The sequence below is a fragment of the Oncorhynchus clarkii genome, chromosome 3 (assembly GCF_045791955.1).
Source record: "Oncorhynchus clarkii lewisi isolate Uvic-CL-2024 chromosome 3, UVic_Ocla_1.0, whole genome shotgun sequence".
NCBI classification, from domain to species: Eukaryota; Metazoa; Chordata; class Actinopteri; order Salmoniformes; family Salmonidae; genus Oncorhynchus; species Oncorhynchus clarkii.
The window spans coordinates 59,649,540-59,664,896 of NC_092149.1; positions in this window are offsets into that span (position 1 = coordinate 59,649,540).

Below are 15,357 nucleotides of genomic sequence, written 5' to 3' on the forward strand. Positions count from 1 at the left end.
AGTCAGTTAAGAACAAAATCTTATTTACAATGACGGTCTACCAAAAGGCCTCCTGCAGGGATTGGGGCTGGGATTAAAAATAAAAAATGTAATAAAAATATAGGACAAAACACACTTCACGACAACAGAGACACCACAACACTACATAAAGAGAAGACTAAGACAACAACATAGGATGGCAGCAACACATGAAAACACAGCATGGTAGCAACACAACATGACAACAACATGGTAGCAACACAACATGGCAGCAACATGGTAGCAGCACAAAACATGGTACAAACATTATTGGTTACAGACAATACAAAACATCATGCGAAGCAGCCACAACTGTCAGTAAGAGTGTCCATGATTGAGTCTTGTCTTTGAATGAAGAGATGGAGATAAAACAGTCCAGTTTGAGTGTTTTTTGCAGCTCGTTCGAGTCGCTAGCTGCAGCGAACTGAAAAGAGAAGTGACCCAGGGATGTGTGTGCTTTGGGGACCTTTAACAGAATGTGACTGGCAGAACGGGTGTTGTATGTGGAGGATGAGGGCTGCAGAAGGTATCTCAGATAGAGGGTTGTGAGGCCTAAGACGGTTTCATAACCCTGCAGGACAGATTTATAGAACATTTGTAAGACATGGCAGTCGACTTTACAATGGTTCAGTTTGCATTAAAAAAAAAACATTGTTGCAATTTCTTCATCTTTGCAAAGGCACAGTCATTTAATTTCAGTTTGTCTATTTCAATTCCCAGGTACTTATATGTGGTCACTCTATCGACTGAATCCCCATTGATCTTCGTAGAGGGTAGTGGAGTTTTGTTTAATCTAAAATCAATTTCCTTCTCTTTTGTTTTCTTAACGTTTATTTCAAGAAAGTTATCTGCGCATCACTAGACACATTTTGCAGTTTCTCTGTCAAAACATTGAACAGAGGCTTGGTCTGGGTGGAGGAAACCCACAACAGCGGTGTCATCTGTATATTAAAAGAAATGTGTGGGCTGTGTCGTTTGAGTACAGTCTGTACTGTATCGGTGAAAGTACACAACCTTGAGGGGCTCCCGTGTTCACCGTTCTAGATGTAGAGAAGGCAGAGTTAAACTTTACTTGTTGAGTATGGTTCACAAGGAAACCCCACCAGTAAGTGGGGTTGGATGGTGTTAAACGAGCTATTGAAGTCAATTAATAACATTTTCACTAGACTATTTGCCTTTTCTAACTAAGCAATAAGGCCAGAGGAGGTTTGGTATATGGCCAATATACCACGGCTAAGGGCTGTTCTTATGCACAATGCAACGCGGAGTACTAGAACACAGCCCTATGCAGTGGTATATTGGCCATATATCACAAACCCTTTGGTGCCTTATTGCTATTATAAACTGGTTATCAACGTAATTAGAACAGTAAAAATAAATGTTTTCTCATACCCATGGTATACGGTCTGATTTACAATGGCTTTCAGACAATCTGCAGTCAGGGCTCGAACCACCCAGTTTATAAATGTTCTTGTAAACTGGTGGTTCAAGCCCTGAATGCTGATTGGCTGACAGCTGTTGTATATCAGACCGTATACCACAGGGATGACAAAACATTTATTTGTACTGCTCTAATTACGTTGGCAACCAGTTCATAATAGCAATAAGGCACCTCGGGGGTTTGTGGTATATGGTAAATATACCAAGGCTAAGTGTAAGGACCGACGCTGGAGATGAGAAGTAAGTACAGGGAGTGATGGAAAACAGACATCAAACAAAACAAGAACGGCGTCTGGATGGGGGGAACAAAACGACATTATGACAATAATGCTGACACGGGGAACAAAACTGAGGAAGAGACAGCTATAGAGGGGGCAATCAACAACGTGAAGAAGTCCAGGTGAGTCCAATGAGCGCCCATGCGAGTAATGATGGTGACAGGTGTGCGTAGTGATCGGCAGCCTGGCTCCCTCGAGCACCAAGGAGGGGGAGCGGGTGCAGGCGTGACACTAAGGGCTGTTTCCAGGCACTCCACATTGAGTCATGAATAAGAACAACCCTTAGCTGTGGTAAATTGGCCATATGTGACAGCTGGAACATCTTCTGGAACTGTTAAGCGAGATGGTCTGCGCATGCCTGAAGTGCCTTGCTGCTGACGCCGTAGGTACCATATGATTATCGTGGGTTGACACGTTGAAAGTATTGCTTGATGTCATTCACAGAGATCTGTATATCAACAGCTGGTATGCTGTCTATACTGTCCAAGGCCACTTTCTGCTGCGATGTAAAATCACACGTCAAACCTACAACCGTGGCTAAAGGTTTGAGAATGACACAATTAAGAGAATGACACAAAGTCTGCTGCCTCAGTTTGTATGATGGCAATTTGCCATGCAAATAAATTGAATCCCAAAAAAACATTTCCACTGCATTGCAGCCCTGCCACAAAAGGACCAGCTGACATCATATGTCAGTGATTCTTTTGTTAACACAGGTGTGAGTGTTGACGAGGACAAGGGCTGGAGATCACTCTGTCATGCTGATTGAGATCCAATAACAGACTGGAAGCTACAAAAGGAGGGTGGTGCTTGGAATCATTGTTCTTCCTCTGTCAACCATGTTTACCTGCAAGGAAACACATGCCGTCATCCAAATCAACCATTTATCGGATCATCAAGAACTTCAAGGAGAGCAATTCAATTGTTGTGAAGAAGGCTTCAGGGCGCCTAAGAAAGTCCAGCAAGCGCCAGGACCATCTCCTAAAGTTGATTCAGCTGCGGGATCGGTGAACCACTAGTACAGAGCTTGCTCAGGAATGGCAGCAGGCAGGTGTGAGGCGAAGACTTTTGGAGGATGGCCTGGTGTCAAGAAGGGCAGCAAAGAAGCCACTTCTCTCCAGGAGAAACATCAGGGACAGACTGATATTCTGCAAAAGGTACAGGGATTGGACTGCTGAGGACTGGGATAAAGTCATTTTCTCTGATGAATCCCCTTTCCGATTGTTTGGGGCATCCGGAATAAAGCTTGTCCGGAGAAGACATGGTGAGAGCTACCATCAGTCCTGTGTCATGCCAACAGTAAAGCATCCTGAGACCATTCGTGTGTGGGGTTGCTTCTCAGCCAAGCGAGTGGGCTCACTCACAATTTTGCCTAAGAACACAGCCATGAATAAAGAATGGTACCAACACATCCTCCGAGAGCAACTTCTCCCAACCATCCAGGAACAGTTTGGTGACAAACACTGCATTTTCCAGCATGATCGAGCACCTTGCCATAAGGCAAAAGTGATAACTAAGTGGCTCGGGGAACAAAACATCAATATTTTGGGTCCATGGCCAGGAAACTCCCCAGACCTTAATCCCGTTGAGAACTTGTGGTCAATCCTCAAGAAGCTGTTGGACAAACAAAACCCACTAATTCCGACAAACTCCAAGCATTGATTATGCAAGAATGGGCTGCCATCAGTCAGGATGTGGCCCAGAAGTTAATTGACAGCATGTCAGGGCGGATTGCAGAGGTCTTGAAAAAGAAGGTTCAACACTGGAAATATTGACTCTGAAACAACTTCATGTAATTGTCAATTAAAGCCTTTGACACTTATGAAATGCTTGCAATTATACTTCAGTATTCCATAGTAACATCTGACAAAAAATATCTAAAGACACTGAAGCAGCAAACTTTGTGAAAATTTACATTTGTGTTATTCTCAAAACTTTTGGCCACGACTGTACAATAGAAACTGTTCAAAGGATTTGCAAAAGCAAGGTTATTTTCGACGGTCACACAATGTCTCTTTGGTTTGTGGCCTGTGATGGTATGTAGCACTTACCAGGCTTTCCAAATGTCCTTGTCCTTGAAAAGGTTTTCTAATTTGTCTTTGTATGCTGCCTTACACTACTTGATTTTGCCTTCGATTTGCCTTAATATTTTTCATTTCCTCTTTCCTGCCACCTGGTTTAAACACATTTGTTTTCTGGTTGAGGAGCTCTTTTAATTCCTAAGTTACCCACAGTTTATTATTGGGGAAGATGTTGACTTTCTTTTGAATAACGAGATCCTCACAGAAACGGATGTCCTCAGAGAAGGTATCCGCTGCCTCTTCCAGGTCATCGGCGCTGTCCGCCAGGACCGCCCAGTGAGTGGCCTCAAAACAGTCAAAAGAGATAACATTTTACTTTTTTTATTAGAAAATGTAAATACTTTTGTGGGAAAAAACCTTGCTTCTCCTCACCCATTCACAAAAGCTAACAGCCTCAGCTAACTTCTACACACTAGAAATGACCCAATCCTCACAATGCTACATAAGCCTACTATATTCACACACACTGACACAAGACTTGGAGTGTTTGGGTTTCTGTACCAATTAGCCTTCTTATTCCCAAGCAACAGTGCCCTCTTGCTCTGACTGTCAAGGCCAGCATTTTGTGTCTCATGAATGGGGCTTCACTGTCTGTTAGTGCCAAGTCATAACTTTTCTGTTTTACCCAATGTTACAGGCAGCATAGCTAAATAGAAACTCAGAGATTATGAGCATGAGAGAATAGGAGCCATCCACGATCCAAATAAACCTAAAATAAAAAGTTCTGCGAGCCAGCATTGCTTTTCTATGTTGTTTTTGCCACTTGTTGGAATCAAATGAAGATGTTGGAGAGAAGTGCTGTTATAATTGGAAAGATGTTATCAGGAGGCTGGCCAGCCAGTTCCTCTTTGCATTTCATATCATAGTGCATCTGCAGCAGAGAATCCCTCAATCCTGAACCGCTCATTCTAACAATGACACAATGGTCTTCGGCTACCCACCCTTTCCAAAGGGATTATTTCTTCAGCAAGGCTGCCACCCTTAGTTTACATTTTGGGAATGCTGATAAGAAGGGCCTCGGGGCAGTAGCTGAAACAATGTATTTCTTATCTCTAAAATCCCTATTTAGCATCTATGGGGTTTTCAGCAGTATTCAGGCATTTCAGTCATTGCTGAAGTGAGGAACTCATACTTTTTGTTTGTTGAAATCTGCTGCTGTGAACAACACATAAGAATGCATTTCAATCTATTTTCTTAAAAGCGTAATCTTTTCACCAACATTGAATGAGATGTCAATGCTTTCCCCTCTATGTCATCATCAGTTCCATGATAGAACTACTAGCCAAATGGCCCTCTCACAAAGCAAATACGACTTGGTGCAATGAGGGTCTGCTCTCTCTCTCTCAAACAACATGTGTTCACGACAAGTCAGTGTCTGACCATCCACTTCCACAATATACAGCCACAGAGCAGGCTAGGGGTCAGATTCATTATACTTTTGTTCTTATGAGTCAGCATTATTCTGTAGACTCTGAGGCCCCAATGACAATAAATGTCCCAGAACTGAGGGTGTATCTATACATTTATTACTCCTGTGGTCTGGTCCTGGTCTGGACTCACTCTTATCCCCTGGTGTGACTGTGGCTCCAGAAGTGATGTGGGACTGAAGGATAGGAGTTCATCCCTCTTTTGCCCCAGTTTGGCCCCCTTATTCAGAGAAAGTATGGATGCGATACAACCCGCTGTTCCCTGCCCAATATCACACACAAACACACAAGCATGCGCACACACACTTTCCATCATTTGTGGGGGTGGAAATCTGGCACAGCAAGCTGCTTATTTTGTTCCAGGAGTGGAACCCACTTTCTATTGAATGTTCTGGTTGGCTATATTTTACCAAACATTGTAATGGACTCAAGGGGTATGGAGAGGCATATTTTCCTAAGGCAATGTTATTTACTGTTTCTTCTGTGATTGTTTCTACAGATGGAGGTAATTATGTCCCCCGCTATGCCCATAGAGGTAGGACAAGCTCCCGTGACATCCTCTCGCTCTCTACATTTTATCACACAGATACACACATGCAGGCTTATACACACAGAGAGATCTTCATTCATCCCTATTTATGTTGGTGATAATACAGAGCTGTGAGAGACTTTCCATGATTTTCTATCATAACAAAATATCTCAAAGGGAAAGAAAAATCCAACAGATGATATGAGCATATAACAACGGACAACTCAATGTTTGAATTAAAGAAAAAAAGGAAGCAAGGCTGAGCCATTGAAAAGAGAAGGTGACTGACATTTAAATCAAATATATCCAATGATGGATTATTTTTATTGCCTTTCGGGTCTGAGGAAATTGTATTCACTGAATTAATAAAAAGCATAAGCTAAACAAATAAAACCTCTGCAAAAATACAAACTGTTTTCATCCTAAGAATGAATTATAGAACAGGACAGAGGGCAAAGCTTGTTTTCAGATGGTGAAAGGAAAAAAAACTCATCGCATTTCTGCTATTGAGTATTTGCAGTTCATTTTGAAATGATGATAACAGGCATGGAAACTTATTTTTTTATACAGTCAGTGTCATCAGTCATGAACCAAAAACTCAAACTTAATAGGCAATCAAAAACAGTATTTTGTCAAACTGTTTTCCTATGGTATTTCTGCTGGTCAGACCACCATTGTGACATTTCAACACACTGTGATACTGGCAGGCAGGGGAAAACAATTTTCAATATTTACACCCCAATGTGGATTTGACCCAAGTTAGATTAGAAACAAGCCAACCAGTCAGTCAGTCAACACTGCAGCCAACATCATTTCCTGCTACAAATGAAAGTCACCAGCACTCTCTCTTAGCTCTTCCTCCCTGCCAGGCTTCAGTTTACAGAATATTAAGATAGGAGCTATATAGGCCAATGTTGCTTAGGAAAAGGGTATGAAGATAAGGTCAGATCTGGGTGTAGACAGACCCCTACTGCAAATGTGGCTGATGTGTGTCACAGTTTTCATTGTGTTCGCTAGACAGTGTTTCCACTAACAGGGGACAGGACAGCCCTTTAGAAGAGCGACAGCTGTCTGTCATACAAGATTATGTTGTGACAACCTGATGAGGACCATAGTCTACTGGTCTAGGACCAGAGTAAAACCTGTGTGTCATATAAGATCATGGTCATAACTTCAGGATGTGGACTGTATCTAATGGCTTTACCAGAGGCCTGACAGACTCATATGACCCAGTTGAAGAAGACCAGAGGTGGAAGGGTCTGTCACTTTGGGTCATCTGTGGATAGTGTCATACAGGATCAGAGTCAGAACACATGGCTAACACAGACAGATTCACTAACTGGCTAGCTACAACAATAGGAAGTAACATAGTTAGCCTAAGAAGTACAGCGGGGAGAACAAGTATTTGATACACTGCCGATTTTGCAGGTTTTTCTACTTACAAAGCATGTAGAGGTCTGTAATTTTTTTTATCATAGGTACACTTCAACTGTGAGAGATGGAATCTAAAACAAAAATCCAGAAAATCACATTGTATGATTTTTAAGTAATTAATTTGCATTTTATTGCATGACATAAGTATTTGACACATCAGAAAAGCAGAACTTAATATTTGGTACAGAAACCTTTGTTTGCAATTACAGAGATCATACGTTTCCTGTAGTTCTTGACCAGGTTTGCACACACTGCAGCAAGGATTTTGGCCCACTCCTCCATACAGACCTTCTCCAGATCCTTCAGGATTCGGGGCTGTCGCTGGGCAATACGGACTTTCAGCTCCCTCCAAAGATTTTCTATTGGGTTCAGGTCTGGAGACTGGCTAGGCCACTCCAGGACCTTGAGATGCTTCTTATGGAACCACTCCTTAGTTGCCCTGGCTATGTGTTTCGGGTTGTTGTCATGCTGGAAGACCCAGCCACGACCCATCTTCAATGCTCTTACTGAGGAAAGGAGGTTCTTGGCCAAGATCTCGCGATATATGGCCCCATCCATCCTCCCCTCAATACGGTGCAGTCGTCCTGTCCCCTTTGCAGAAAAGCACCCTCAAAGAATGATGTTTCCACCTCCATGCTTCACGGTTGGAATGGTGTTCTTGGGGTTGTACTCATCCTTCTTCTTCCTCCAAACACAGCGAGTGGAGTTTAGACCAAAAAGCTATAGTTTTGTCTCATATGACCACATTACCTTCTCCCATTCCTCCTCTGAATCATCCAGATGGTCATTGGCAAACTTCAGACGGGCCTGGACATGCGCTAGCTTGAGCAGGGGGACCTTGCGTGCGCTGCAGGATTTTAATCCATGACGGCGTAGTGTGTTACTAATGGTTTTCTTTGAGACTGTGGTCCCAGCTCTCTTCAGGTCATTGACCAGGTCCTGCTGTGTAGTTCTGGGCTGATCCCTCACATTCCCCATGATCATTGATGCCCCACGAGGTGAGATCTTGCATGGAGCCCCAGACCGAGGGTGATTGACCGTCATCTTGAACTTCTTCCATTTTCTAATAATTGCGCCAAGTTGTTAGCTTTCCACCAAGCTGCTTGCCTATTGTCCTGTAGCCCATCCCAGCCTTGTGCAGGTCTACAATTTTAGCCCTGATTTCCTTACACAGCTCTCTGGTCTTGGCCATTGTGGAGAGGTTAGAGTCTGTTTGATTGAGTGTGTGGACAGGTGTCTTTTATACAGGTAACGAGTTCAAACAGGTGCAGTTAATACAGGTAATGAGTGGAGAACAGGAGGGATTCTTAAAGAAAAACTAACAGGTCTGTGAGAGACAGAATTATTACTGGTTGGTAGGTGATCAAATACTTATGTCATACAATAAAATGCTAATTAATTACTTAAAAATCATACAATGTGATTTTCTGAATTTTTGTTTTAGATTCCGTCTCTCACAGTTGAAGTGTACCTATGATTAAACAATTTTTTCAAATGACAGACCTCTACATGATTTGTAAGTAGGAAAACCTGCAAAATCGGCAGTGTATCAAATTCTTGTTCTCCCCACTGTAATAGTGCTGTACAGGGTCTGTGTTATCACACTGAATAGTAAAATGTGTTTTACTGCACTACCATTTGCCACTGATATATCTCTACTACTGAGAATGATAGTAATTAGTATACAGCCTTGAAGTGGGCTTGCAACATAGCACCTTTTGTGAAGCCATTGAGCGAGCATCTTTCCGAAATGGAAATCAATCACAACGCGTCTGTCTGCTGTAGATGCATACTGTAGTTATTAATCTGATATTCACAGTGGATTATCATATATAACCTGCAGAAAACATTGAGGGTGTATGATATTTCATTTAACCTGAATTGTTTTCAATTAAACAAATGTTATATGTCAGGAAAAAGATGGACTTTATGCATATCACACAATATGGAAACTACATATGTATTGTTATCGCAGGTAATGGATAGAGCACCAAGAGAACCTTGAAATGACCAGCTCCTCTGCCATGGGGAAAGTTGACTCTAGTGTCATGAGAGATCAATGTAATGTATACTTGGGTAAAGAAACCTTTATATTGCCATTAAATATTACTACGATTATATCATCTGGTGCCACGTTATTTCAGATTACAATACCTCTCTAGCGGAATTCACATATTTTGTGATTTAAAAAAAAAAAGAGAATGTATCACTAGGATATTTGATATGTAGAGCTAATACAAACCACAGACTATTCTGTTCCTCTAGGTCAGCGCATCTTCACTTGGCCCCACAGAAACTCCATTAATGCTTATCAAATGCAACGACGTGGAAAGTAATGGTATGATCTGGCTCATAATCTGGATATGTGGACATATACTTCTCCAAGGCAGTCTGTGTGTGTGGGGGGAAAACATGCCACTTTCATCAGAGGTTGTGTAGCTACTGTAGATCACTGTAATTAAACACTGACCTCTAGTGACCATAGTTGGAACGGCACCATAGTCAGTAGAGTGCTAATTTGAAACACCCAGAACTAAAATCTCACATAATTGCATATGATTATGTAAAGGTTACTGTTCAGGAGAGATTATTAGAGCGCAGGTAGCAGCTATACAAATGGCATGGAAGCAGATGCAAAAAGACACATTCAATAATGGCAACAATAAAATGTCATGACAATATTTTGTAGTTGAGACACTGCATCATTAGAATTTAGCAATTGGAAATAGAGAATTGTGTGATTGACTTCACCCTCCTATACAGAGGCATAAACACGCACACACTCACACACACGCAAAATGAAAACCCATGCTGGAAAGCCATCTAAACAAGCTTGTATCCATGAAGCAAAACCTCTAGTGACTGAAAGTGCTATGCTAGGTACTTTCCCTGTACATACTATTCCCTCTGCTTTGAGGCTCAAAGTCCTCTTGTTTCTGTGATATCATGTTAACTGACACCTTGACATTTTTACACGATTACTAAGTATAAAAGTTAATATAACAGCACAACCAGCATCAACAAGGCCTTGGAAGGTTATGTTGTGAGGGACCAACCTGTGGGTGACGTCTGTGGACAGTCTCCTGGTCTCCACTGGGACTTTCTTTAGTAGTTCACGATAGGACTTGGCAAAAGAGCACAAACCGATCGGGAACCAGGCCAGCATTTGCAGACAACTTTGTGATTTGGTTTGGTTCCTGAGATGTATTTCAGATGGCACTGTTCCAGAATAGTATTGGAAGTTGTAGCTTTATGTGGTCACCAGAGGGAAACGTGCACGAGTCTGAGCAGACAAGAGTCCCATTGTCCAGCTTGACCGTTTGCCTAATTTCACTGTGTCCCCATCAAGAAAGGACTTTAACCCTACAGTCCCAATCACACTGTGGTTTTGACCACCCGTCAGACGGTATTGGTAAATCCATGTCAATTTCACACTGAATAAAATTATTTTGTACCTACAAGTCTAGTAGGCCTACTTATAAAAAACAAATTATTTGACTGTAATGTAAAGGGTTAGAGTCCACGTTAGTGTCAGTCAAAACAAAACATGATCCTCAGGTCCAGTCCACCTTTCTCCTCTCCCCTCTGGGGTTGGCTCTGAACTGTAAGAGATGTTAGGGGCGGAGACTCTGACCTGTAAGAGATGTTAGGGGCGGAGACTCTGACCTGTAAGAGATGTTAGGGGTGGAGACTCTGACCTGTAAGAGATGTTAGGGGCGGTGACTCTGACCTGTAAGAGATGTTAGGGGCGGTGACTCTGACCTGTAAGAGATGTTAGGGGCGGAGACTCTGACCTGTAAGAGATGTTAGGGGCGGAGACTCTGACCTGTAAGAGATGTTAGGGGCGGAGACTCTGACCTGTAAGAGATGTTATGGGCTGTGGCTCTGACCTGTAAGAGATGTTAGGGGCGGTGACTCTGACCTGTAAGAGATGTTAGGGGCAGTGGCTCTGACCTGTAAGAGATGTTAGGGGCGGTGACTATGATCTGTAAGAGATGTTATGGGCTGTGGCTCTGACCTGTAAGAGATGTTAGGGGCGGTGACTCTGACCTGTAAGAGATGTTAGGGGCGGTGACTCTGACCTGTAGGAGATGTTAGGGCGGTGACTATGATCTATAGGAGATGTTAGGGGCGGTGACTCTGACCTGTAGGAGATGTTAGGGGCGGTGACTCTGACCTGTAAGAGATGTTATGGGCGGTGACTCTGACCTGTAAGAGATGTTAGGGGCAGTGACTCTGACCTGTAAGAGATGTTAGGGGCGGTGACTCTGACCTGTAAGAGATGTTAGGGGCGGTGACTCTGACCTGTAAGAGATGTTAGGGGCGGTGACTCTGACCTGTAGGAGATATTAGGGGTGTTGGCCCTGACCTGTAAGATATGTTATGGGCGGTTACATGCTCCAGGGCAGTGATCACGTCGGTCCCCAACACCGAGGAGAAGTGAGGAGGCCATGAGCACAGTTCCCTGACCCGACCCACAGCCTACATCTACTGCCAGGTCAAAGGCCTGCATGCCCCTCTGTCAAACAGGACACATCAACGTCACACACATGTATGTGACATTGTTAGTACATGCACACATTTTTAAAGGCATGAGAATGTCAATAGACCATCTTTTTCTGCAGCAAAAAAATGTAAACGCAGGAATGAAACATGCATTGATATACAGTATCAGTCCACAGTTTGGACACCTACTCATTCAAGGGTTTGTCTTTATGTTTACTATTGTCTACATTGTAGAATAATAGTGAAGACATCAAAACAGCCATGCTGGTTAAGTGTGCCTTGAATTCTAAGTAAATCACTGATAAAAACTACTGGTTTAATGTCCATTGTTATGCGTCCTTTAGTAGTGGTTTCTTTGCAGCAATTCTGAACAGTTGATGTTGAGATGTGTCTGTTACCTGAACTCTATGAAGCATTTATTTGGTATGCAATTTCTGAGGCTGGTAACTCTAATGAATTCATCCTCTGCGGCAGAGATAACACTGGGTCTTCCTTTCCTGTGGCGGTCCTCATGAGATCCAGTTTCATCATAGCACTTGATGGTTTTTGAAACTGCACTTCTTGAAATTTTCTGGATTGACTGACCATGTCTTAAAGTAATGATAGACTGTAGTTTCTATTTGCATAATTGAGCTGTTCTTGCCACAATATGGACTTGGCCTTTTACCAAATAGGGCTATCTTCTGTATACCACTCCTACCTCGTCACAACACCACTGATTGGCTCAAATGCATTAAGAAGGAAAGACATTCCACAAATTAACAAGGCACACCTGTTACTTGAAATCCATTTCAGGTGACTACCTCACGCAGCTGGATGAGAGAATGCCAAGACTGTGCAAAGCTGTCAAGGCAATGGGTGGCTACTTTGAACAATCTAAAATATATTGTGATTTGTTTAACACTTTTTTGGTTACTACATGATTCCATATGCGTTATTTCATAGTTGTGATGTCTTCACTATTATTCTACAATGTAGAAAATAGTAAAAAATAAAGAAAAACCCTGGAATTATTAGGTGCATCCAAACTTTTGTCTGGTACTGTAATGTATTGCAATAATTTTTGCCATTGTAACTTTACTGAACAAAAATACAAATGCAACATTTTCAAAATGTTTACTGAGTTACAGGAAAGAAATCCAGAAATCAGTCAATCTAAATAAATTCATTAGGCCGTAATCTATGGATTTCACATGACTGGGCAGGGGTGCAGCCATGGGTGGTCTTGGAAGGGCAGAGACCCACCCACTTGGGAGCTAGGCCCAGCCAATCAGAATGAGTTTTTCCTCACAAAAGGGCTTTATTACAGACGGACCTCCTCAGTTTCATCAGGCAGGGTTACACTTGGTCTGCGGTAACAGCTCTGATGGAGATTCCTGCAGTCAGCATGCCAATTGCACGCTCCCTCAAAACTTGGAACATCTGTGGCATTGTGACAAAACTGCACATTTTAGTTTGGCATTTTTATTGTCCCCAGCACAAGGTGCACCTCTGTAATGATCATGCTGTTTAATCAGCTTCAGGTGGGTCATGACTGTCTTGATCAGGTCAGGTTATAGGAGACCACTACCCTACAGATTATCTCTCAACCCCAACAGAGGAGAGATCTAGGGGTCTGAAGATGTGGGGGGTTTTATGGCCCCCCACGCCCCTGGGAAATCTCAGGCCACAGACAAATTCCTTTGTCCTGTCACTATGGAGAACCAGCCTCAGAACATTAAACATGAACTAAAGGGACTTTGGAACAATGGTTTTCTTCAGCCACAATGGTGGTCATGATGATAGATGGAATATGAAAATGTATGTCATTTTTGTTCTGTTATTAAAGGTTAATAGATGACGTTATTACGAAAACATTGTAATGTTGTTACAGGAATTTAATTCCTCTGTTCTAATACCCAATTAAAATTAAACACTGTCAATTCATAAGAATTTGTAAGACCCTTGTTTTATAGAAATGGACAGAGACCGGTCTTAAAGTCAAATAGCAGCCTTTATTCATGAGAGTACTGAATACGATACAGTTTACCACAGGTTATAAACTGAAAATGACGTCATTAGTTTCAACACCAACCCGTGCCATCTCCGTTCCAGTACAAAGGCTGTATCTCAAGCCTTCCCACATCCGGCTCCCTACCAATTTAATATAATTTACGAGTCAAGGTTCTCGTGTAGATAAGCATTCTAGCCAGTCTGAAGATATCGTTAATTCATTTGTACCAAGGAACAGACCGTCATTGTTCTAACTCTTGACCACATTCACACACATTATATTCAGTACTGGGATCAAGAAAGAAAATTCATACATGTACAGTAACATAATAATATTCTGATTAGTACATATACAGTAACATAATAGTATTCTGATTAGTACATATACAGTAACATAATAGTATTCTGATTAGTACATCGTGATTGAAATGTATACATCATTAGTCATTATAGATAAAAATTCCCTTAACAAATGTGAAGGGTTTTCCTAGTATATGTTTGATGTTTATACATTGTAAGTTGTATGGAAAATATCCAAATCAAAAGATAATGTTTTGGGGAAGATGAAATGTTAAGTTAGTTGTCTAAAATGGGATTTGAGAAAAACCTAGCCCTTGCCTCATTAACTTGGTACGCCCAGAGAATTGCCCTAAAGGCGGCTACGCCCACTTCTGACCCAAGGGTATAAAACCTGTGAGTATAGAATTTACGACAGGACTACGTGACCCCAGCTGCAGCAGGATCTGAAAAGGTCAACCAACCAACCCAGAACACAAAGCAAGTTTGAGGACAAAGACATCCTTTTCTACCCAAGCTACGGTCTAAGCGGGTGAATTCAAGTTGAACCACCTAGCCTCCATCTCCCATCGAATCGTGGTATCTAAAGGGTTTCATTCCTATGCTGTGAGCTCTGAGCTACAGAGCTGTCTGTCCTCAGAAGACCCCATCCAGAGAAAGGGGTGAGGGAACAGACTCCTCAACCAAAAAGGACACTGACACCGGGAGGAGGAGCAGGGAGGTGCGCAGGAGAAGTGCGTCATTGAACAACGGAACGTCCATGCAGAGAATCCCCCGAGATCTTCCCCACGTAATTACATCATTATATTCTGACCCATAAGAGCGGCAGTTTGGGCAAGGCTAGGGTTAGAATAGCATAGCTGACAAATTCACTCAAATGTATATTTCTCTTGTGTACTTCTTTTTCTCTCTCTTTTGAAATTCCCATTGTGGGTAACATGTGCCACAGTGTGTGTGCCTGTTATACTAAGTTCTAATCAATAGCCTATAATGTGTTTTGTCTATGTGTATATTTTATCATCATTTTAGCTTTTTAGTAAATAAATATTCAACTAAGATTGGTGTGGTACGAATTCATTAGTGAGACCCAGGTCCGTGCAGATTCACGGGCTATACGACGTTCAGAACGAGATTGTTAAAGGCAACTGGTTAATTAGCGGCTGCTGTAAAATCGATATTCTGATATTCTTTGAGTTAATTCGGAAAATAGAAACTCAATAAAAACTAGTTTTCCCATGGTGCCCCAGGTTTTTTGAGTTATTAATTGCTTGATTCAGTTAATCACGTATTTAGAAACTTGTAATCATTCGATGAGCAACAGTCATCACATTAACTAATACAAAGTCACGACAGGT